Source organism: Macaca fascicularis, chromosome 17 (genome assembly GCF_037993035.2).
Source record: "Macaca fascicularis isolate 582-1 chromosome 17, T2T-MFA8v1.1".
NCBI classification, from domain to species: domain Eukaryota; kingdom Metazoa; phylum Chordata; class Mammalia; order Primates; family Cercopithecidae; genus Macaca; species Macaca fascicularis.
Genome location: NC_088391.1, coordinates 29,838,554 through 29,864,617, shown reverse-complemented (window position 1 = coordinate 29,864,617; position 26,064 = coordinate 29,838,554). Strand labels below are relative to the sequence as shown.

Here is a 26,064-nt window from a genome sequence, read left to right as displayed (position 1 = left end):
TATTAATTCCCCTTCCAGATTAGACTTTGCAAACAAATGCTTGAAAAACAGAACATTCACGTAGATTGGATTCTCTAGCGTGATGAGGCGCCAGGCCAAGAACCATGCAGTAAAGATCTTCCAAACCAAAGTATTTCAGCATCTGAGAATGGCTAGGGCTTATCTTCATGGCTAAAATAAGCATTTTAATATAAAGCAGGCTTTTTTCTTCTTCATTTTCTTATGGAAAGGAAAGATTTTCAGAATCATGGTTAAAATCTGTCCTTTGTAGATCTGAAAATGTGAGCAAGTTTCATACTGAAGTCAAGATCTACTGAAAGTGTTAGATGAATATATAAGGACCAGACGCTGCTGTCAAAAATAAAACAGATGCTGGTGTCTTGAATGCCTCCATGTGCCAAAGCTGAGTTCTTTGACTTATTTTTGTCATTGAATTAATTGATGTATCTGGTTTAATTGGCCAAATTGTTTTTGCTTAAATGTCCGCATTTTCAGTGTTATACTGATACAGTCAATGTTTTTGAGGGTACAGAAAATACCAATATTGGCAAATACATGTGTTCAGAAGAAGAAAAATTGTTCATTTCCACATCCCAGATTTATGGCAATTTAAAAATATATAGTAAAGTGTTGGTTTCTCCTTATGGTTACATCTGAATGTGTATAAATTATCAGAGTCTGTGTGCATTCATTTCCATAGAAAATAATACCAGCAGAGACACAGCCAAGCCAAGCTGAACCTTGCTGAGTGGATTTGAAGAAACACAGGCCAACTCAGAGCAAGACAAACCCAAGAGATAGGAAGTCTAAAATAGTAATAATCAGCCTTTGAAACATTTTCCCTTGGAAAAGGCATCTCAGTCCCATCCTATATTAACAGACCAGAAGAGACACACATGTGTTCTACATACGACACAGAACGTAAAACCAAAAGGCTCATTCTGAATGCCCAGTCCAGCTTTGAACTGAAACCTTCATGAAAAAGTAGTGCTTTTGATTCAAAGGAGCTCAGGTTTGAAAGGGAGATGTGAAGCCTAACATCCCGTCTATCTGATGGCTGGTCTTCCTTTACACAGCTCTGGCAAAGATGTCAACCAATTGATACTTGAACATCTATAGAAATGAGCAACTCATGCCCCACAGCAGACCACTCTGCCTTTGAATAATATTAAATGGAAAATGTGCTCTTATTTTGGACCAAGGCCTATTTCTCTGTAACCGCCACTTACGGGTTCTATTTCTATCACTAAGGGTTCCAGCCAGGCAGAATTCCATTTCCAGTGGCAATTAGTCTTACAAACATTAAGGCAAAGCTCACAAATTAGCCCACATAGTATTTTAGATAATTGTAAATTAGCTACTGACATTTGAAAATTAGAAAACTACCCATAGAAATTTGTATTTTCAACTAATTGTTGATTCTGTGAAAGCAATGGGCCACTTTCCCAAATAGTAAAACTAGTACCCCCTTACCCACAGTTTCACTTTCTGCAGTTTGAGCCACCTATGGGTCAACCATAGTCTGAAAATATTAAGTGGAAAATGCCAGAAATAAACCACGTATACGTTTTAATTGCACGCTGTTCTGGGTAGCGTAATGAAATCTCTGAGTCCCACTCTGTGTTGCCTGGGATGTGAATCACCCCTTTGCTCAGCATAGGTGCTACCTGCCCATTGGTCACTTAGTAGCTGTTTCAGTTATTAGATGGAAAAAAAGCCATAGTATATATAGAGTTCTGTATTATCCATGGTTTCAGGCATCCACTGGGAGGGGAGTGTCTCAGAACATCTCTCTCTAGATAAAGGGATACTACTGTACTTGGCTGAGCTGAGTAGCAACTGCCACTTTTAGACAGGGTATGTACTGGCCTTTTTGCCACACTCCCTGTTACCTTGCACTGAGCCTGCTTTCCTCATTTTCTGATACTTAGCTGGCCTCTGAGACATTTGCCTTTCTAGTTCTTATTGAGTCCTCTCTCTCTAAGGCTTCTTTGCTTCAGGAGATTTACCCTCACTTCCTCACTCTTCCCCTCTGCAAGACAAATCGCATGCATGCCTGAAGCCTAGACCTGCTGAATGACACGACACCTAGAAAACTGACAACTGATTCATCCAGTCTCGCAATCAGTCCTCAGAAATGTGCTGGGGTAAATATATAGCTATAGACCTTAGAATCATTTTAGATAGCATAAGGGTGGGATGTGGAGGTTATAAAACGCCTGTGCACATGGAACAGAGTAGCTTCTCATGCCTGCTAAAGGCCTAATTCCAGATCGTTGTTATTATTTGCTGTAAATCCTCACGAGCGCTCAAATCAGTACCTACAACCAAGAGCATGCTATGAGGTTTTCTGCTCTGTTTAGTTGCCTCTGTGATGTTTAATGCCTTCGGTATTAAAGAAAATCTCACTCAGCCAGTGTCTGTTGGTGACTTACTATCAGTTGTATCATAGTCCTCCATATTCTGGAAAGGTGAAGAGTTCCTGATTTTGAATCCAAGCTGAATGACCTTGGAGAAATTGCTTAACACCTCTGAGCCTCAGATTCTCCATCTGGAAAATGAGGATAGTGATAGTTAAGCCCTATTACTATTCTCATGGTGTGAGAAATACATGAGATACACATATAGCGCATAGAGCCACCCTTGGTTCATAGTAATCACTCAATAAGTGTTAACTATTAATTGGTATCCATATATAATTCCTGCACATTGTAGCAGACCACTCCCACAGTGCCTCAGCCTTTGCCACATCTGGGCATACAGGATCAACTTCTGAGTGCCAGCACTTGTGAGTCTTGCCTGAAAGTTTTCTCCTACACCCAGTTTTTTCAGTCCCTATACACTGTGGCAGGCTGGAAATGTGGGGGAGTTAATAGCCCTCCTCTCTTCCCCCGGGAGTTGCCTCTACCAGTGACAGATGGGAGCTGATAAACGAATGCCCCAGCTTCCTCGCCCCTCAGAAGAGATAACTCAGGAATGGGCACCACTTGGTCTTCCAGAGTTCCCCTTAGTGCATTTTGCTCCAGTCGCTCATGGTTGCCAAAGCTCATTTGATTATGTGCCCTTTATAGACAGCCTTGCTGTCTCCTTTCTCCATGCTGTTACTGACATTTCCTGGGGTCAATTACGCAATAAACCACTTACACTCAAAAACTGAGCTCAGCATCTGCTTCTGGTAGAACACAAGCTAAGACAATTGGTACCAGAAGTAATCCTAGGAAGCAGATCCTTGGGATACAGTCTGGAGCTACATCACTTGCTTGACAAGTAGCAATAAGCAAATCCCATTGCTGGTGGTAAGTGGTGTGGTGGCAAGCCCCAGCTTAATGTGGCATTGAGGATAGATTTGGATGGGATATAAGTGGCAGGTAATTATCCTGTGTACTGTAGTATTCGCGATGGATCTGGATGGGATACTGGTGGATTGTCTTCTGTAATACCACTAGCATTTGAAAGATATTTGAGCACTCATAGAGGGTCTGATTAGCTTTTCAGGATCCCACCTAACATTTCCTGGACCAACAGACTTGCTTCTCAGGGAAGGAAGCATTATAATTGACACACAGCGATGGTATTCACTGGTCCTACTCTATACTATATCACCCTAGAGGTAGTCTGGTAGAAAATTTGAATGGTGTTTTAAAGGTACAACTGGAGTTCCAGCCTGAGGATGTCACTTGCAGGGTTTGGGTGGTGTCATTCAAAATGCGGCATATTGTCTAGATCAATGTTGTTGAGGGTACAATGCCCCCAGCAGCAAGAACTCATGGGTTTAGGAAACGAGGGGTAAGAGGAGGAGTGGCTCCTGACACCATGATCTACTTGGGGAATTTGTCCCCCCACCCCCTCCCCAGTGTTAGGGTCTGCTGGACCAGAGATTATGGTTTCTCACTGGGAAATGGGGAGCTCTTCTGCCAGCAGACACAGGAAGTACTACATTAGCCCTAAAGTGATGGCTGCCATCTAGTTATTTCGGGTTCCTCATGCCTGTAGAGCAACAGGCAAAAAAAGAAGTTACCTGATTATCAGGAAGAGATAGAGTCGCTGATATATTACAGAGGCTGATTCTTAAGGGGATTTGTTGGCATGTCTCTAGGTGTTTTCTTTCCTGGTAGTAACCAAATGTGCAGCTACAGAAACTATGGACTAATAGAGATGAAGTAACTCAGAGGTCTCAGACCCTTCAGACTTTAAGGTCTGGGGTCATAAATATTAATTATGACCTAGGAACCAGCTTCTGTGTAGGGACTGTACCCTGGCCCACTAACCTTTCTGCAGTAATTATTTTCCTTTTTTTTTTGAAATGGAGTCTTGCTCTGGCACGATCTCGGCTCACTGCAACTTCTGCCTCCTGGGTTCAAGTGATTCTCCTGCCTTAGTCTCCGAAGTAGCTGGGACTACAGGCGTGCACCACCATGCCCAACTAATTTTTGTATTTTTAATAGAGATGGGGTTTCAGCATGTTAGCCAGGCTGATCTTGAACTCCTGACCTCAGGCAATCCGCCAGCCTTGGCTTCCCAAAGTGCTGGGATTACAGGCATGAGTCACCGTGCCCAACCTATTTTCCTTTTTAAAAGTATTGACAGTCACCCCCACTAAGAATCAGTGACAAGACAGATTGAAATTAAGAGGGATGTAAGTATGAGAATGAACTCACCCGGGACTGTGGCAGATGCTATCAGTGCTTTATTCACATCCCTTCAGTTCCTACTGGCCCAACTTCCAGCACCTTCCAGAATGTACCACCTTCCAGTCCTAAGGCACTGCCAGAGAGAAACCATAAATATATCATAGTTTTCCCTTTTGCTTACCCTGAGCTCTGGCTGCTATAGTGAAAAATTATCTAGAAGTCATAAACTCAAGTGCTTACTATCCAAACTACGCCAACAACTTGAGTGAAGTCCATGGACTCAGATGTAAGCCCCGGGTAATGGTCAGAACTGGCTTCTCCAATGGCTCCAGCCCAGTAGACACTCAGCCAATACTGCTACAGGAATGATCCAGCCTTCTGATTGCTTTAATATTTCCAGCAACAACCTGACGACAGCCCTTCACACTCTTGGAGGGGACAGCAGGAAGCTGAATGTCATTGATTAAAGGAAAATACAACCAGGTGAGGTGGCTCAGGCCTGTAATCCCAGCACTTTGGGAGGTCGAGGTGGGAGGATCACTTAAGCCCAGGAGTTTGAGACTAGCCTAGGCAACATAGCGAGACCTTATCTCTACAAAAATTTTTAAAAAATAAATAAATAACTGGGCATGGTGATGCATGTCTGTAGTCTCAGCTATTCACGAGGCTCAGGTGGGAGGATTGCTTGAGCCCAGGACATCGAGGCTGCAGTGAGCCATGATCATGCCATTGCACTCCAGTGTGGGTAACAGAGTGAGACCCTATGTTGAAAAAAAGAAAGAAAGAAAAGGAAGGAAAGGAAGGAAAGGAAGGAAAAGAAAGGAAGGAAGGAAGGAAGGAAGGAAGGAAGGAAGGAAGGAAGGAAGGAAGGAAGGAAGGAAGGAAGAAAGAAAGGAAGGAAGGAAGGAAGGAAGGAAGGAAGAAAGAAAGAAAGAAAGAAAGAAAGAAAGAAAGAAAGAAAGAAAGAAAGAAAGAAAGAAAGAAAGAAAGAAAGAAAGAAAGAAAAGAAAGAAGGAAAGAAAGAAAGAAAATACCCTGCTTGAGGTGGCATAGCTCCAAACACCCTAGGGCCATGTTTGAGAGAGTCAGCCTAGGCAGGGTAGACTCTTGCGTGTTTGAAGACAGCTGTTGAGAAGTTGTGAACCCAGTCCAAGGACCCAAACAGATAGGGAGTTAAATCTTATTCCAGAACAACCACCACATTTATATGAGAAAAGTTAAATAAGGTTATTCTGAACACAATTTGCAGGTACCTTAAAAAATTATAGCACCAACCTTGCACAGAACATATGGGAAGCTATTTGAGGTAAAGAACCAGTTTTCTCTAACATGAACATGATCTTTTACTGCACTATCTGGTGCTGCTTTGATCTAAAGAGAAGAGCCACAAAGAAGGTAGCTGCACCAGGAAGGAGAACTATGGCATGTGAACAGCTGCAATTGTAAAGCTTCAGGCCACTGGAGAGAGTAATAGTGAATTTCCACTGATGTGTCAGGCTCCATTCTAAGCATTTTATATATAGCAACCAGTTAAATATTTATAACAACTTTATGGTAGAGGTATTACCATCATCCATTTTGTACAAATAAGGAAACTGAGGCACAGAATACTTTAAATTACTTTGCATCCCAATAGCCCACTCCAGAGCCTGGGCTCTTAAGACTTCCTTCTTTTCTCCTATTTACTTCTAATAACAACCCCAATAGAAGAAGGATTGGGCTGGGCGTGGTGGCTCACGCCTGTAATTCCAACACTGTGGGCAGCTGAGATGGGCAAATTACCTGAGGTCAGGAGTTCAAGACCAGCCTGGCCAACCTGGTGAAACCCCATCTCTACTAAAAATACCAAAAATTAGCCAGGCGTAGTGGTGGGCGCCTATAATCCCAGATACTCAGGAGGCTGACACAGGAGAATCACTGATCCCGGGAGGCTGTGGCTGCAGTGAGCCGAGATTGCGCCATTGCACTCCAGCCTGGGCAACAAGAGCGAAACTCCATCTCAAACAAAACAAAACAAAACAAAAAAATAAAAATAAATTAAAAAAAAGAAGAATTGATTTGGATTCCGTAATATTAGATGTGTACATGACGCATGGTAGTTGTTATTTTTCTCTGTCGTGTGTGTGTGTGTGTATGTTGTATCTGTTTTTCTTAGGCAAATTATTAAGCAAAAGACTCAGTTTAGTCTGAAGCTAGCTGATCAGACACATAACTGAATATCAGGAGGCTTAATCAGTGGCACCACTTGCTACTAACTGGCTTTAAAGTTAGACCTCAAGGGTTCATTTCCTCATCTATGTAAGAGGGGATGGGACCAATCACCTTCTCATCTTCAAGATGGGTAAAACTACAGCTGTGTCACCTTCCAATAGGACTGAAAGTTTGGGAAGTGAGGCAATTACCTCCCCTGCCCTTAGTACTACCACCAATCAGCTGCCATAAAGCCAAATCTGAACTGAGGGTAAATTCTTTGGTGGTTTAAGTGAGTATGAGAGTTAGACTAGACACCCTGACCTCTTTCCATAGGAACTTAGGAGAGACCCTGGTTTCTTCCGGGCTGTATGGTGAGTGAGCAACCATTCAGGGTGGCTTCTAGTCATAGAAGGATTTGTTTCAGCAATTTCTAAAACTTAGCCACTTTCTTCTCTTGACTTGTGACTTGATTTGACCAAAGTTTCTACAAGGCAGCCCTCTAAGCTGCCATGGCCTTCTGGGGGTACGGCCTGAGATATAGTCTATGATGGAGAACAAGGCAGTCTGTGGAATCTGGAGTTAAGCATCTTGTTATCATCTCCTCAGTAATCAATTTTATCACCCCAGAGATTTGACTACAGACAGAGAGTGTGGAATGCTCAGGTGTGGCAGATCGACCTGCCTCAAGCACATATTCTTTCTAAAGGGAAACGGAAGAGGTTAGACACACGACCTCAAAGCTCAGAAAGTGAGCACTTCTTACATCTATTGCTGTAGAGAGCTGCACAACAGGCATCATCAGCACTTAAGTAATTTAAGATTCATTCTGTAGGACACATTTCTGGAAAAGGAATCTGGGGAAAAGAGTACTAAAATGTCTAAGCTTTTGGTTCAAGATGTCTTTTCTAACAATAGCTGTTGACTGGAAAGACTAAGAAAAGGTGGCACGTGGCTCAGCACATGCTTAGCGGCTGGAACGGAGGCTTCAGCTACACACCTAGTTAGTGATGTATGACGTACATCACTAAGGCTCTGCCTTTTGCTTCCCTGGCTTCCCTTTTCTTAAAGTCAGGTTTTTCAAGGTATAATTTATATACGGTAAAATTTACCCTTTTTAAGTGTGCAATTTGATGGATCTTGAAAAAGACATACAGTTGTGTCAGCACCACCACAATCAAGACCTAGAGCATTCTCTCTGCACCTTTGTGATCAGTCCTCTCTCTCCATTCTCAGCCCCTGGCAATCACTGTCCCTATAGTTTGCCTTTTGTGGCATGTCATTCATATGAAAGAACAGAGCAGATGGTCTTTTAAGTCTGGCGTTTTTTCACTTAGCATTTTGCATTTGAGTTCATCCATGTTGTTACATATATCACAAGTTATTCTCTTTAATTGCTGTCATATTCCATTGTATCAATGTACCAGAGTCTGTTCATTTATTTACTGGGCGGTTATTTGGGTTGTTTGTAATTTTTTGGAGGTTATGAATAACACCGCTAAACATGAAGATTTTTTATATCTCTTGGGTAGATACTCAAATGCTTTATGTTTTCATTTCTCTTGGGTAAACATCCAAATGCTCAGTCATGTAAGTGACATTCAACTTTACAAGAAATTGTCAGACTGACTTCTTAAGTGGCACTTAGCATTACCACCAGCAATACCTGAGCGTTCCAATTACTCTGCATCTTTATCCGCTCTTGACCTTGTCGTTTTAAAATTTCAATTGTTAAAAAGAGGTATGGCGGTATTTCACTGTTTTAAATTTGCATATCCTTAATGATGAATACTGTTGAGTATCTTTTCATTTGTTCATTTGCCTTCCACATACCTTCTTTGCTGAAGTGTCCAATTCTTTTACCCATTTTTTTATTAGGTTGTTAGTTTATTTTTATTATTATTTGTCCGAGTTCTTTATATATTCTGAAAACAAGTCTTTCATAATATATGTATTTTATAAATATTTTGTCCCAGTCTGTGTCTTGTCTATTTTTTTTTCTTAACAGTATATTTCAAAGAACAGCACTTTTTATTTCAATGAAGTCCTACTTATTTTTGTGTGTGTGGCCTAGCTAAGAAAGTAGCGCTTATCCATGGTTCCAAAAATCTCTTCCCTATGATTTCCTCTAGAAATTTCTTATTGTTAGGTTTTACATGTAGGCCTATGTTCCATTTTGAGTTGTATTTGAGGCAAGGGATGGGTTGAAAATCACATTTTTGCATAGTGGTATCTGTTTCACTGACATCTGTTGAAAAAAACTATCCTCCATTGAATTTCCTTAGTTCCTTAGTTGAAAATCAATTACCCTTTTATTTGTGGATTTATTTTGGATTCAGTTTAATTCCATTGACTTGTGTTGATTCTTTCACCAACATGCATGCTTTTGATACTGTAGCTTTACAGTTAATTCTTCAGATTAACTTTGCTTTTTCTCCAAATTCTTTTCACTAATCTGTTTACTTTGCTTTTCCATAAAAATTTCAGAATCTGCTTGTTGATTTCTACAACAGATCTTGCTAGGATTTGGATTGAGGCTGCATCAAATCTACGGATCAATTTAGAAAGGATTGACATTTCTGGCCACCTTTTTTTTTTTTTTTTTTTTTTTCAGACAGGGTCTTGCTCTGTTGCCCAGGCTGGAGTGCAGCAGCACAACTACTGCTCACTGCAGCCTTGACCTCCTAGGTTCAAGCAGACCACCCACCTCAATCTCCCAAGTAACTGGGACTACAGGCACATGCCATCAAGCCTGGCTAATTTTTTTTTTTTTTTTTTGTAGTGACAGACAAGAGTTTCTCCATGTTGCCCAGGCTGGTCTTGAACTCCTGGGCTCAAGCAACCCACCTGCCTTGGCCTCCCAAAGTGCTGGGATTACAGAAGTAAGGCACTACCCAGCCCTGGCTACTTTTTGATACTAATTTATTTCTTCTACCTTGGCTTATGAAGCCAACCACCAAGGCGCCTGTTGTTCTTACACAGCTTGTCCTCATGACTGGATCTGCACTGGATGTTAGCTGTTGGTAAAACAATTCATACTGACTTTAACCCTACATGACATAGTATCACCTGGTATATGGACCCAGATTTTTACCATCCCTTTAACAAGGTCTTTGCAGGTAACTTTGTAATGTCCTCCTACCGTGGATAAGGTAACCTGCTCCACCACTTGAAATCGGGCTCAAAATTAGCTTTGTCCCATGGAATTTAGGAGGTATGACACAATCAAAGACTTGAAATGGTCTTGTACATTGAGGCTTGCTTTCTTGTGCCTCTGTCATCGCCTCAAGAATACGTCTGCTAGAGAATGAAAGACAACTGGAACTGAGCCAAGTTGCCCCAATCATCCCAGTCAAGGGAAGCCTTGATCAGCTGACAGCCAATTTACCCCCAGATATGTGAATGTCCACAGCCAAGATCAGCATACTGCCTGGCTAAGCACTCCAAATGTAGGCGTTATAAACATCTATTATTGTATTCCACTGAACGTTTGTGTTTATTTTTTATGAAGCATCATGGTAGCAATAGATAACTGACACATGTGGGTAACAACAGGCTCTTTAAATTCATTACAGACAGCATCACAAAATAACTTATAGGGCTAGGGCAGTCTTTAACCAAATATAGCTAGTTTCATGGGTTAATCACATCTCTTGATTTTTTTCCATCATTCTCAATACCAAATACTAAAGAAAATTATTATAATAGAAATTTTCTAGGTCCTGATCACCACCTCCAACCCCTGAGTCAAGTAAAACTGTAAAACTGTGACGAACTCCATTCCACTTCATTTTTATTCTTAATCACACGGAGGTTATATTGCCTTAACCCTTTTAGTAAATGATTGAGCATCCCAGATGTGTAATGGTTTTGGAAAAGGTCAGGAAAAGGCCAAAAGAAAGGCAAGCAACAAAAAAGTGATTAATCAACTTTTCTTCTCATCAAAGTTGTTGAACTGTTTGCTGAATTGGGGTTTTTAATTTTTTATATATTTAAAATTTTAAGCAGCTATCCTTTGGAGTAGGAATGCCATGGCATAAAGATAAGAGTCATAACATTTAAGACAGGTTTATGAAGTCTAAACCACTAACTTGGCTGCAGTTGAAATGCATTAGGCTACTTTCTGCTGTGCTCACAGCCCTCCCAAAGGCTGTACTAGCAAAGGTTTCTGTTACTGCTGCTGCCTCCTCCCTGGATGGCACCATGGGCTATAAGACAAATGTAGGCATATAACCCACATTAAAAGGCATTGAGAAGTATTAGAATTTGTGCTTCTCCAGGCTTTCACATCTGACACATTTCTAATCACTGGGGTGTGCTTGGGTTAGAGGCCCTTTACATCAGGATCATTTTGCACAGCTTAAATTTCAGGGTCTCCTATGAGAGCCAAAGAGAAGACAGATCCCCAACCCACAGCCATGCTTCTGTCAAGGGCAATACCTCCTCGAAGAGGGGCCTCTGGGGCCCAGGGACAGAAACCTGCCACCACCACCCATGGTGGCCTGGAATGCGTGAGACCTTGGCCTCAGCAGTAGTCTCATTTGATTGATTTTATTCACTCACCTTTACCCAGTCTTTTTGATGACTTTATTGCATTGCCTCCTTGAGAAACAAAAATAGACTGGGTAAACTAAATTTGGTTTAGATTTAAGTTCTTAGGCAAAAAATAGCACTAGTCTCTGAAGCCAGTGCAGGGCTTTGCTCATAAGTTGAAGGGGCAGTCCAAAGAAAATGTTAGGGTTTGTGAAATATTCTAAAACAGCAGGGCAGGCCTAAGCTGATAAGGGCTACTAGTGTGTTTACATGAAATGAACAGGTCGAAGCACATTCAATAGAAATTGTAGGAAACAGAGAGTGGAATATAATCACATTCACCCAGTTTCAAATATCTTCTTTACTCATTACCAGCTGTGGTATCAGAGTCTCAGTTTTCTCAGTCCTAAAACAGGGATAATAATAGAACTTATTTCATAAGGCTGTCATGAACTTTAAAATAAATAAATAATAAATATAGTTTGCCTGATACTGCTTCTGACTCATTAAGCACTCAATAAATGGCAGTTAATATTGTTAGTACTGATGCCATTACTTATAGTGAAACTGCTTAGGATGTGATATTATGTAAAAAACCACCAGAATACAAAGTTGGATTGGCAGAATTAAAACTATGCTAAAAAGAATAATAAGGAAAAGGCTGGAAATGCATTGGAATGATATTGTGTGAGTCAGGTCAGTGGGATTATTGGTGGCTTCTCTTTCTTTTCTACTTTTCAAGTTTTCTGCCACAGTACTATAGTATATTTATGATTAAAATAATTTTTTAAAAATGTAAATTATGTGCAATATCTTACCAAATAGGCTAACCTGAATCCAATCATGAGAAAACTATCATATAAAGCCAGACAATGGGATATTCAGGAAGACAATTTCCTTGAATTCATAAAAACATCATTAAAAAAAAAAGTACAAAGGATCCCAACTTTGGGAGGACAAGGCGGGAGGATTACTTGAAGCAAGAGTTTGAGATCAGCCTGGGTAGCAAAGTGAGACCTCTGTCTCTACAAAAAACTTTTAAAAAGTGCAAAGACACGAGAACTGAGAACTATACTATAGTTAAAGAGATCACAGAGATAATAGCAACCAAATATAACGTGTGAATCTTGACGGGATCCTGGATCAGAGAAAAAATATATGAAAGTCAATTTTGGGAAAATTGGGGAATTCAAATAAGGCCTGTATATTAGATATGTTATATGCTATTTTTTCTTGGCTATCATAATGAAAGTGTTATTTACGTAGTAGAATGTTCTTATTCTTAGAAAATGCATGCTGAAGTACTTATGAGTGACATGTCACAATATTGATTATATAGATATAGTTATATCTATTATTATTATCAATAACATATTATCTATGGCTAAAAAGCATTATGTTTCCAAAGTGATTTTCATATCTGTGAAGTTTTTTGAGTCTCACAAGAAGCCAGTTGGAAAGTGATCATTAGTTTTATGGCAAATTTTGACTTTGATTTATTTTACACAGATTTATTTCTTCTACAAATAATTCCCAGAGGACTAAAACCATGCCATTCCAACACATCTAATGTATGTATGTACATGTGTATACATACACACATATATGTATATACATGATAGATATACACATATATATGTATATACATGATAGATACACACATATATATGTATATACTTACATATTTTATTTCCTGATTCCCTAAAATGCTTGGCATCAAATTTTGATTTTGGTCGCTTTTCACTGTTGCTGATTTGATTCAGCTGGTCATAAAGCGATGCTAAAATACAACCCCTGCCCTAAGGAGTTTACAGCCTCTTGGGAGACTGATGTGTAAACAAGGAATTAGAGTGATGCCTCATGAGGGAGATCAGCATAGAGTGCTACAGAATAGATGACAGGTATTCAGTCACAGGTTAGGGACAGCAGACTGGGGGTGACCTCTTCCACAGTGCTGCCTGGGCCCTTGAAAATGGCTGCCATCTCCCGCTCAGGTGACATCTGTGGTGAAATGTCCTTACCTTGTGGTGTCTCAGCGAGGAGATAATGTGCAGACTGGCAGTCACCAGACTCTGGGTCGGCTTCTTTTTTCCTGTTAGCCCCAAGGTCGTTTGTGCAGACGGGAAGGGTGTGTCAATACACATCTCTGAGCACTAATTGATGTTTTCGAAGGAATGACAAGGCAGGAAATTTCTTGAGGTACAAGAATGAGAGGAGAAGGATTCGGAAGACTTCCTCTCCACCCACCCACCCCCAAGAGCTAATATAGAGTAAAGAATTAAAATGGAACTGCTCAAACATCCTGCCAGGCATCTCCAACCTCACAGCATACCATACTAGGGGAATGACTGAAGAATTACAAAGGATCAATGTGGACATTGTGAACAATTCAATGATTTTATCACTTCAAAGCAAAGTGCCCCTTTTGAATATCCTTATTATGAATTGTTTATAGACCATTTCCAGCAATTGTGCTTCAGCGGGCTCTCAGCTCTACAGCCTCGTACATAGTAAACACTCCAGCATGCCCTGGACATTTGTCTGTGCAACCCCAGAGTTGACTCAGAGCTGCTTTGTTCAGTTTCTTTACAAGAGCCAGAAAGAATCATTATAAACTCACCTGAACTGAGAGAATCACTTGGCAGACTTCTGATGTTTGAACCTTACTAACAAAAGCAGTGATGTATAGGGACAAGTACCATTTAATGGTAGGAATTCACACTGAGAAAAGTGATTGCTTGCAACTCACATGGGTTCATGCAGTTTATAATTCCCCCAAACTAGTCTCTGCCACAGATGCTGCTGCACCATTTGCAGGGCAAGAACAGAACAAGCACAAAAAAGCCTGTCCCACATGTGTGTCAAAGAAATGAGAACACACCATCTGCTTTGCCAGTGATAGAGGGTCTGCTCTCCCCACTCTGGCATGCACACTGAAAGTGTCCCCCATCTGAGGAAGGACATGGTGGAGAATGAACTTAGGGAGTATTTGAGACAAAGCAAAATTGATTAAATATTTGCCTGTATTCTCCCGTATTGCAAAATGCAAAGACAGGTAGAGTCTGTGACAAGTCTCCTCTCAAATAGAGGGAAAAACCTTGAGTCACTCTTTGGAATAGCATTTTGGTAAAGTACAAACTCTTGCAGGGGAGTGGGTTAATCGGGGAAATAGAAGTTATTTTGGAGACAAGGGTGGTGAATAAGATTAATAATGCCACTTGCAGAAGGTATATTCTAGGCCAGAAATGAAAAGTACAGGGGTGCAGGGATACTGTATGTTACTGTATGTTAGAGAGAGAGAGAGAGGGGAGAATGATTGAAAATGTGAAAGCATCAGATGAAGAGTAAACTCACTACACAATTCTATATCGGCTCCAAATTCAATGCTAAAAAGAAAAGTGCCAAAAATATTTTGAGAAATGATGGTGATAGCAACAGGAGACAGACAAATTCCTAGGCAGACAGGGATGAGTCCCTGGTGAAACCTGACCTTCAAGCCAAGAACAGTTTAAAACCTGAAAACCAAGCTGCCACTTCCAGATAGAGTCCTTGACCAGAGTGAGAACTTCCGTCCCTATCTTACTCCCTCTCTCTCTATTGGTTCCTTCTGAATGATGCCTTTTAACCCATCGAATGGTGCTTTCCAAGACCACCCATGAGCCAATCAGCATGCACTCCCCCATTGTAAGCCCATAAAAACCCTGGACTCAGTCTCACAGATGGCTACCCACTTCCGGGTCTCCTCTCACATCTGAGAGCTTTCTTTCTGTCACTCAATAAAATTCTACTCTGCCTTGCTCACTCTCTGTTGTCTGCGTACCTTATTCCTTTTGGATGCAGGACAAGAACCTGGAACTCACCAACCTGTGGGAGTGAAAGAGCTGTAATGCTTCTGTTTGCCAAGCTGCAGGCAGCAGGAATAAAAGAGCTGTAACCCTCCCTCCTGCTCAACAAATAACAGGAGAGAAGAAACTGCTGAGTGCCACTCCCTCCTGCTTGCCAAACTACGGGAGTGAAAAAGCCCCAACAATGGTATCATTGGAGTATATTTTAATTCTTCAGAGACTACTTGAAAAGGATGGCACTATTTAGATGTGTGGGTTCTTGGGATATTTGTTTAAATAATGAATCTTCATATGTCTATTATATAGATCTTGTGGAAATGAAGACTATCCAAATGAGAACACGTAAGTCTATAGTAAGAGAGTCAGCTGCATCACTTGTATTAATATTTAGCAGACTCACAGACAGGTGGAAGAGTGGGCATCCTCCATGGTGAAAAGAGAAGCCTCAGGCATGCTCTGATTGGAGGTCACTGGCATAGGCCATTCAGAGTCAGGCTAAATAGAAGTGGTGCATCTTATGTGATTGGTTTGGGGACCATATTTGACCTTCTCTGAGTGGTTTAGAGTTGAAAGTGGAGGCAAAAAAATAGTGAAGCTGACCGTCATTGATCAAGTCCTTATTGTTCTGCGTCAATTGCTGCAGAAGTTGTGGGTATAAACCAAAAATAAAATTCTAAGGCCCCCTAATCATCTGAATGGACCTCCTCCTAAGCCAGGGCACTCTAAAATTTAACCTGAAAGACTGGTTCAGGCCATGAGGGGAAGTAGAGGTCAGACTTGCCTCACTATATCCTCCAGCATTAACATCAACACAGACCTTAAGTCCGATAAGAAACATTACAATCTATTCTCTCTGAAGCTTGCTATCTGGAGGCTTCATCTGCATAATAAAACCTTCATCTCCACAACCTCTTATGGTAGCCCAGACATTCCTTTCTATTGATAATGCCTTCAACCAACTGCCAATCAGAAGATTTTAAAATCTACCTATAACCTGGAAGCCCCCACAACCTCCTTCAAGTTGTCCCACCTTTCTGGACCAAACCAGTATATATCTTCAATGTATTTGATTGATGTCTTATGACTCCCTAAAATGTATAAAACCAACCTGCACCCCAACCACCTTGGGCACATGTTCTTAGGACCTTCTAAGGGCTGTGTCATGGGCCTTGGTCACTCATATATGGCTCAGAATAAATCTTTTCAAATATCTTACAGAGTTTGACTCTTTTCATTAATGGGTCACAGCCCTACAGGCATGTACGGGTTGACAACTGTCCATTTGTGTATTTTCCTGGTCTGGGGCAGGTCTTCAAAATTGGTATTTGGTGCCTGGAGATATTTGCTTTCTTAGCTCTTTTCATCAGTCCACCCATTCAGGCTCAAGGCACTGGGTGCCACATTAAAAGACTCTGCAATGACACACTGTGATCTAGGGAGCATCCCCAGGTCTCAGCCTGACCTTCTGTTCTGATCATTTGCCTCATACTCTGACCATGTGGCTCCCCATTCTGAGCTGATTCTCTTGGGCTCCCTCCTGATTCTAGGCCTTGATTCTGATCATGAGAACTCATAGGAAACGATGTCTGGCAGATCATTCCACCCCACCTCTGACTATGCTCAGACTAGCCCTCCAGGACCTCATCAACTAGACTTCCCAGTGCATTCATCCAAGGAGAATATGAGGTAGGCCTATTTTATAAAGTTAGATGAAAACCAGAAGGCCATCTGGGCTATCACTTAAGACATTAAGACACAGTGCAAGCTTAAAAATCAAGTTTTTAAGTATGGAGTCCATGGAGATAAAAGTTGGGAGTTCTACTCTCAAAGAGGGAAAGAAAATAAGCCAGAGACTAGGGGATCTATGGTATGGGGGCCTCCACAGAATTGCCCTCTGGCTATGACATAATCAGAAACACCAAGTACACCTTTGGTCTTGTAGGTGAAAAATAATAATCCTCTTAATTTCTCAGCTGGCTACCCAGCCAGCTTGTTACAAAACACAGATTAATAAGAGAAAAACAAGTTTATTAACATGTATATTTTATATATACATAGGAGACACAGAGGGAATGAGTTCATCCCAAAGAGATGGCTTTGAAGTACAGCTTATATAGCATCTTCAACAAAGAACAGTAAATCTTTAGAGAAATGATGAAACAGAGGGAAAGGATTCTGAGTTTGTATGGGGTGGTGTCAACTTGGAGGAAGGGTTAGTTAGTAAAGCTTGTCTTCAGTGGTTGGCCTTTGCTTTCCGTGGGAGAAGAGTGGGGAAGAGAGGGAAAAGGATGCCTTTTTGTCTCTGTAAAAGTATTTTCCTGAGGGAGGAGAGTTTTCTTGTAATTGCTCTTTCTTAAATGCCATCAGCTCAGCAATCCTTCATATTTTGGGGTAGTGCATTCTGGTCTCTCACTGTCCATGTTTTCTAACACCAGCAAACTTAAATCTATAAAGTAATTGTATTCTTCTTTATTTTAAATTTTATGCAAATTTTCTAGTGGAAAGCCAGCCTGCCAAACCCAGGAGGAGAAATTCCCAAGGCTGGCCTGAGGAAGAAGGAATGTGGTTAGTGAGGCCGCTCTGTTCTGGGGCTTGGCCAGCCTCGCTGCACTGTGCGCTGGGATGTTGTATTGCTTTCCTGTGAAATGCCACATGGGTTTTTAAAATGCTATCACTTACAAGCCAGTCCCCATGCCGTCTAGGGTCCAGCTACTCTCAAGACTTGTTGACATCTTATTCCCCGTGATAAACTCTCCACTGGGTATGGAAAGCTAGTTTTGCTTTTCCTTTCAAAAGGAATAAACAGAACATGGGGAAAAGAAAAAGGAACTAAGCTTAGTGGGACCTCCTCATAGAGTATTTAATCGTCAGGATGCCTAGGGCAGGATGACTCCATTCTTTATGGGTGGGCACTGAATTCCTGGTTTCCTCAGGAGTTACTTTACAACTGAATTTTGTTGTCTTTCTCTTTGCAAAAAAATCTAAGCACTCGATGGTTGTGCAATTACCAGCAATATTAATACCTATTCCAGGCTCTCACTGACAGTTTATAGAGAGGGAGGGTGGACAAATCAGGCTCGCAAAGCTCCCTCCTCAGCAGTGGCTTCTGGACTATTGGTCCACTGTAGGATAAGCATGACAAGGCACAAGGGGGCTAGATGAGACCACTGAAATTGGTAACTGGTTGCTTTCTTTTTAAACTTAAATAGAATTTGAATTAAATTGTCTAGTAATGAAAGGAAAAGTAGAAGCAAAAATAGAATAAATGGGACAATATAGCTCAGTATTTCACTGCTTTCATTAGCTAATATAATTTCATTCCTAAGCTCCATTGCTAAGTTTAAAGATTGCAAGTTGCTCTAAACAGATACCAGTGTCATGTGTCAGGAGCCCTGTCCTGAAAAAAGTTCAGGGTCTCTGTTTGTGGCTCTAGGATGGGTGGAAGTGGGTTTCCAGGAGCTCCTCCTCCTTGCCTCCCTTTTATCTCCTGGGGCTTCCGATGCTGCAAAGGAAAGCAACAGGATACTTGTTTTTAACCTATGTGGCTAGTGAGAAATCAGTGGATTGATATTTTAGCCTCACTCAGCTTCCACTTTTCCATCCATCTTTCATCTTATGGTTTTAGCATCTATTGTAAACCCATACCAGAATCAGTGACTTCACTAGGGATTATAAAATGGTGATTCTTAATTCTATCATTCCTTTTGTATTTATCAGACGGTGTTCTTCCGTAAAGAAGCATTTTCTTTCAAACAAAACAAAACAAAACAAAAAAACACCTTTCACATGTGTTCCTTTTGTGACTAGCAAATAATCTGGGCTGATTCTTTAACACTTGCAACAAGTCATGGGAATAAAATGTAGAACATGCTACATATTCAAGTGCCTCTTCTATTACCTCTTCCCACCATTTTTTTAACCAAAGGCACAATGCTACATGCTTTAATTTTGTTATTATTTAATATCCATTCATCTAACACATACTTACTGAGTGCTATATGCCAGACAGTATTCCAGGTGCTTGAGATATAGCAGTGAACAGAAAGAAACCCTTACCCTCACTGGCTTTCATTCAAGAAGAGAAAGGCAGATAATCAACGTAATAAATGAGTAAAATACACATGTTATCTGGTGACAAGTGCTCTGGAGAAAAATAAAGCAGAAAAGTGGGAAAGGGGCTGGGAAAAGAGTTTGCAATTGTGAATAGGGTTGATAGGATCCCGGAGAAGGTGATATTTGGGTAGAGGTCCTCAGAGCTAAGGATCTAAGCCATGCAAACACTTAGGGGAGAAGAGCTCGAGGCAGAAGGAATAGTATGTGTCAAGGCCCTGGGGCAGAACCGCGAGCAGGGGCCTGCCTGAGCAACAAGGCGGCCAACACGGCTGGAGATAAAGAGGTCAGAGAAAAGGTCAGAGAGGATGGGGCACCATATCCTGCCTGGTCTTGCTGGTGGACCACTGTCTGGATTTTAGCTTTTACTCAGAGTGACACAGGCAGCCATTCCAGGATCCTGAATAAAGGAGTGACATTATGTGACTTATATTTTATCAAGATCTTTTTAGCTGCCAATTATCCCAACTCTCAGAGAGAAGGCTGTTACTACTCCCTTTTTATATAGAAGGAATGGGGACTCACAGAAAGAAATGTGATGTATTCCAGGTCACCATCTATGAGGGAAGGAAGCTGTGATTTAATCTAGGCCATTACATATCAGTTTATAAAGCAGAGGGGACGAACAGACCTTGCTATTAAGGAATGAAGTGGGGTTAGGGGTTGTCTGTGCGGACAGATGGCACAGTCCCCCAGCACACTTGCTCTCCATTTTCTTCCCTGTTTGGCAACAAATGCTAAGATGCTTAGCACTGGGCAAAAGCCATGCTGTTAATCTTGTCTTTTCTCATTGAGGCTTCTCATCTTTCCAAAAGATGACATTTCTAGAATCGTGAGTGCAATAAACTTAAGGTCATAGAGCACGGCTCTTAAAAAGACAGTTTCATGAGCTGTAAAAAGTAATCATGGTTTGTCAAGTCAGCAGATCTCTCCCCTTCGGCCTTCTAACTGTCACTAATGCCTTTTTTGGAGACAGCACACTTTTGTTCTTTTACTTTTCAGAGTCGTTGAAGGGGGAGAACTATTTCTTTATACAGAGGGCCCTGCATGGCAGCTTTAACCACTTCAGACTGATAAGAGAATTCTACTCAAGAGTTTTGTTTTGCTGTTTGTTTTCCTGACCTCTCTGTTGAGACAGGCCACCAGCTGACCAAATAATTACAATAGTGGTTGGGAGATGGTAAATTCCACAGAATAATCCAAGGAAATTCTGGTTTTTCTAATAATTGAATGATAAGAATATTTATGTGATCTTTTCTGCATTGCACTGGTCTACTTGAGGAAAATCAGGTGATAGCATAATTCATACAGAAATAATCAAGCTCCCTTTTTAAAAAAGAATGACACTTTGGGAGGCCAAGGCAGGAAGACTGCTTGAGTCCTAGAGTTCAAGACCAGCCTGAGCAATAGCAAGGCCTGTCTCTATAAAACAATGAAAAATAAAGCAATTAGCCTAGTGTGGTGGTGCCTACCTGCAGTCCCAGCTACTTGGGAGGCTGAGGCAGGAAGATCACTTGAACCCAGGAGTTCGAGCTATGATGACACTACTGCACTCAAGCCTGGGCAACAGAGTGAGACCCTGTCTCTAAACAAAAAAACAAACAAACCAAAAAAAAGAAAAAAGAAGAATGACAGATAAGCAATGTCATATTTGAAAGTGTACTGGGAATATAAGCATACTTTTTGTACCCAAATTACATAAATCTGAACATTACTTGTACCTATTACTGAATCCTCAATGCTGAGTGTTTTGGCTGGAGTAAGAATCCTTTAAAAGCAGCAGAAGAGCCATGTTCTATCAGTTAGATGTAAAAAGACAATGTGGATCCCAGCTTCCTCCATTGCCAAAATACCCCTTTAGATGAGGGGTACATCCACGTGGCCCATGCCAGTGTGGCCTGCTCTGTAGTCAGAGTCAAAACTGCAAAGCACCCTCACACACAATATCCCATATGAGCTTCATAATGAACCCATGGAGCCGCTATAATCTCCTCTTTCTTATAGACAGCGCAATAGGCTCAGAGAAGTCAACAATTCATCTGAGGATGCTCAGCAAATAAGGAGTAGAGTTCAGGTTTTAACCCAGGCCTTCTGAGTCTAAAATCCAAGAGCTTTGGGTACCCCACACTGTTGGCATGGTGTTGGCTACAGCTCTGATTTAACAAAGCAAAATCCCCATCATCCCTGGTGACCCTTCTCAGGCATCCTTTGGTTGCTGAGGATGACTGAGCACCAGCTGTGCATTTGATGGGCTGTCCAAGCATTTAATATGCCTGGAACAGAATCCAGTCTACACCCCACGCTGGGGAGACTAGTAGTGAATTAAAAGTATCAGATGGACTCTATCTAAGGAATGTAATAGGTTTGAGTCCTAATGACTTAGCCCATTATCTAGCAATAAAGGCTTTCTACCAAGCTATTTTCTTTCAACAGAGCTTTAGTCATGTTAATGAAATATTCTAGGGAAATAAAAAAGTGTTTATTTATGGGAATAAAAATGGTTTATTTTCCACTGCCCATGATATTTTAGTCTTAGAAATTCATAGTGCACTTAGCATTTTTAAAACTCTGGAAATCCTGCCACAATAAATAAATAAACAAACAAAACTTTAATTTTGTTTAACACTCAATTTCCTAACTTTATATGAGCATAGTCTGTGTTTGCTCGTGTAGTCTCTTCTAATGTCTTGAAAAATTCTAATTTTGGAACATGCTTTGAAAACTCTACAGGAGACTCTTTAGAATAGAAGCACCTTTGGAACAGAATTTTCTGTTTCTTTAGTTTATTTCTGAGTGCTCACCATTAGAACAGTGCCTTCCATACAGAAGGCTGCCATTAAAAAGTATTCAAATGAATATATAGATCTCTCTCCTTCATTTTAGCGCTAGTCTTCTAATGTTCTAGATAAACTCCTCAAATTAAAGTATTCTATAATTAATCACTTAACATCAACTGAACAAAGGCCATCCTGATGGAAACATTTATGCCAAAACTTTCAAATCAAATGACTAATTTTTTTTCTATATTGCTCATAATATTGAAGAGTCAAGATAATAGTTTTTTAGCTAACGATCAGACACAAATACTAAACTAAGTATTTTTCACATGGTAAGTCTACAAGACACCCAAACTTTTGGGGAAAAAAGTGAAAACTTTGATCCCTCTGATACCCTGCACACATGCCAAGAATCTTTATATTGAAAACAGCTGCTTGACTGGCAATTTTTCACACGTCTTCCAACTGTTGGGTGCAGGGAAGGCTCCACTGCAGCAAAAGGAAAATGGTAATAAGTTTCCCCTTCCTTGAACGGGTGTTGTGAGAATTCAGAATGTTTTCAAAGAAAACATCACAGACGACGCAGTACCAAAATCTGCTTGACCCAGCATCATCAGGGAGGAGTATTTTTAAAATGACATTCTAGAATCTTAGAGTAAATCAGGCCTTGGAAATTGTTCAGCAGAGTCCGTTCATTAGATAAATGGGCAAAAAAACTCAAAGTAATTGAGTGACTTTTCCAGAGTTATATAGCTTGCATTGAAGGGCTGGGACTACATGCAAGTCCTCTAAGTTCCAAGAAGTTTTCACCAGGTCACCAGTGCCTTTTCTCACCACAGGGGCTTCCTGAGAGTTGTACAGATGTGGCCCCCAGGTATTAGGAAAATGCTTGCGATGAGAATCTCAGAAGTGGGAGGATCCTAGAGACTTGGTGATCTCACCTACTTATTTCCTAGGTGACAAAACGCAGAGATCAAGCTAGAGTAATCACTCAGTGAATTTAGGATTCTTCAGAGCAGCACCTTCTACTAGAACTTTCTACAATGGTGAAAATGTCTAATACGGTAGCTTTGAAGCACTAGTGCAACTGAGGAACTGAATTTTCAACTTTAATTTAAATTAAAGTTAACTTACATCAAAGTAGTCACTTGTGGCTAGTGACCACCATATTGGATAGCATAGCTCTAGAGAGCGAATCTAGTTATACCATTAACTGGCCTTGTTGTACTATCCTCAGTTAGGATTTGAGCATGACAAAACTACCAAAATATACCACTTGTTACAACATTGCAGTATGTATGTTTTACAAATTCGAGGAGTTCAATATAACAAAGTGAACAGAAAAATCATCTGCATTTGTGATTAAATGAGTAACACTAAATCCAACATTAAGAGTCAAGCCATCACAAATAGTTATTTTGCTCCTACTAAGTCTAAGATTTCTGTAATCCTGGTAAAAAAGTAAAAACATGGAAATGTGTAGTAGCTATATTTAACTCTCTTGCATCTTTTTATTTTTTAGCTATTCAGATGATCTATAAAATGAATACTAATTATTTATTCCAAATATAACCTCTAAATAATTAGTAAAGGCCAATCTTTCACCCTCTTGACAGTGAAATAATCCTTTGTAGAGATATACGCTAAGTTAATCACCTCATTAAAACCTAGGCCAGGCAGTTTTGCTTTCTTTAGCTATATGTTGCCTTAGAAGCTAAGTAAAACATCTTCACTTGCCCACCAGTGAGCTGTGTCCTGTATTCAATTAGTTTCATCAAATTATTAGAAAAAGAGGAGCATTGTTGAACCAAGAGCTGCATGCAATATTTAGATTTACAAACTAATACAGTATAAAGACTCCCTAAGAAGTTCACATGCCTCTGTCTAAAAAACCGGCTCCTTCAAACGATACCATTGATTCCGGACGTCAGACAGTCTGCCATAGAGAAGTCAGTCAGTGGACACTCTGAAAACAAATTCAAAGGGGGGCGCTTGCTCCATGGCATGTTTCTCCTTAATGGGCTCAAAAGGCCAATGTTCTCTCAGACAATTAGGCTTCTCATCCTGGAGAAATCTGGCCATCACGACTTGTTTTTCAATGTCTATCTTCCAAGGCAAAACAAAGTTTTAACCAGACAAAATCTACCCATGTGACTACTTCCCCCATTCTGGGGTGACTGAATCACCTTTTTAAAAAATGTCTTGGATGTCCTTTTGCATAAGCCAAGAACGGCCTACCCATAGGATGCTCTGTTTGTATCTGTAGCAAGAGAAAGTCAGTGTAGTTTGAAATTGGAAGTTCAAGATCTATTAAAATAGATCATTCCACCAAAAAGACATATGCACTCGGATGTTCATCACCATGCTATTCATAATAGCAAAGACATGGAATCAACCTAGTTGCCCATTAGTGGTGGCACTAATTCATTAGATTGACTAAAGAAATTGTGGTACACATATACCATGGAATACTATACATCCATAAAAAAAAGAATGAAATCACGTTGTTTGCAGCAACATGGATGCAGCTGGAGGTCATAATCCTAAGTGAATTAATGCAGGAACAAAAAACCAAATACCGCAGTTCTCACTTATAGGAGAGAGCTCAACATTGAGCACCCACAGACATAAACATGGGAACAACAGACACTGTGGACTACTAGAGGGAGGAGGAATTGAGGGTAATATGGGTAGAAAAACTACCTACTGGGCACTCTGCTGACTACCTGAGTGCAATATACCAGTCTAAGAAACCTGCACATGTATCCACCGTATCTAAAGTAAAAGTTGGGAAAAAAAGGTTTGGGGAGGAAATGAAAAAGATGTGTCCTATTATGGAATTTTGTTTAAGACTCTTTGCTCAATAATGGAGAGGTTAAAAGCAGGGAACCAAAAAGAAGCTGTAGACTTTATCTCTGAGAATCTGTGGTGAGAAATGTCTCAGAAAGCACTCTAACCACAGAGAAGATGAGGAGACCAGATGAGTCTCACGGGCCCATGAACACTGAAACGCTTATGAACTTTTTTGGGGCACACATAAAAGAGGCAAAAAGCAAGTTGTACTGTAGCTAAAAGTTGAGACACTCATTTATTTAAAAGAAAGGAAAATCTTTGTCACCTTTTGAACATTTTTGGGCGTCAAAATCAAGATGCCTAATATGAAAGTAAATAGTGATTTGTTTTTGGTGGGAGCTGTATTTTGAATCAGATTAATACAGAGGTCCTAAAACTGGCATGTCAAATCATGTGGTCCCAACCTCAAGGTACTCAAGCTGGGAGTATTATTTTTCCCAATCAAGCAACAGAGAAGATACACATTTGAGTATTTTACTGACTTGTGAATACAGATTGTTACTTCTAACAATCAGGCAGAAAATTGTATCTTGGTTCAATGTAATGCCTCATGGTATATAATGACAAGCTGCTTTGAAATGTAATTACTTTTATAGAAATAAAATCCTTTCACATTTTGTTTTGTTGACAAATAGACCAGGCAGCCGCCAAAGAAGTGTCGATGGAACACTTTTCTCAGAAGCATATGCTTCACTTCAGCCAAGAAAGAAGAAAAAACTTGATCAACGTGTATGTGTGTATCCTGAGACACTTAATCAGAAAGATATACAGATCTTTCTTTTCCATAATCATGAGACCTGAGATTTTTCTCGAGGGAAGTGTTCCAACATGAGAAAGAAAATACATAGTTCAAAAAGCCCATGTTTTCAATTTGCTGCCACATGGTTTAAATTATCTATGTATTTATTAAGGGCGCTAAATAGGCAGCTTAATTTAGGGAAAGGGGTCATTCAAGTTGAGAAAAATCATGTTTAATCCCTCAACTCACTACAGGTTGATTGTGCTTTTTAAATGCATATAGCCTCAGCTAACAAAATTCCCCATGATAAGAAGGTCCCCTGTCTGCTTCTACATTTGTCGGCTGCCAATAACAATGGAAATTTGTTAAGCTCCTGGCTCCAGGCC

The 26,064-nt window shown here is 40.5% G+C and overlaps 1 long non-coding RNA gene across 1 annotated transcript in view; it reads right to left on the bottom strand.

Annotated features, from left to right (window-relative positions):
- Nucleotides 1-26,064, bottom strand: part of LOC102134526 (uncharacterized) — a 44,951-nt gene that overhangs the window by 11,148 nt on the left and 7,739 nt on the right. The window contains exons 2-3 of the long non-coding RNA XR_001486425.4: nt 4,659-4,764; nt 2,436-2,551 (exon numbers count right to left, since the gene is read on the bottom strand). This is a non-coding gene — a long non-coding RNA (uncharacterized lncRNA). The remainder of the gene's footprint in view (nt 1-2,435; nt 2,552-4,658; nt 4,765-26,064) is intronic.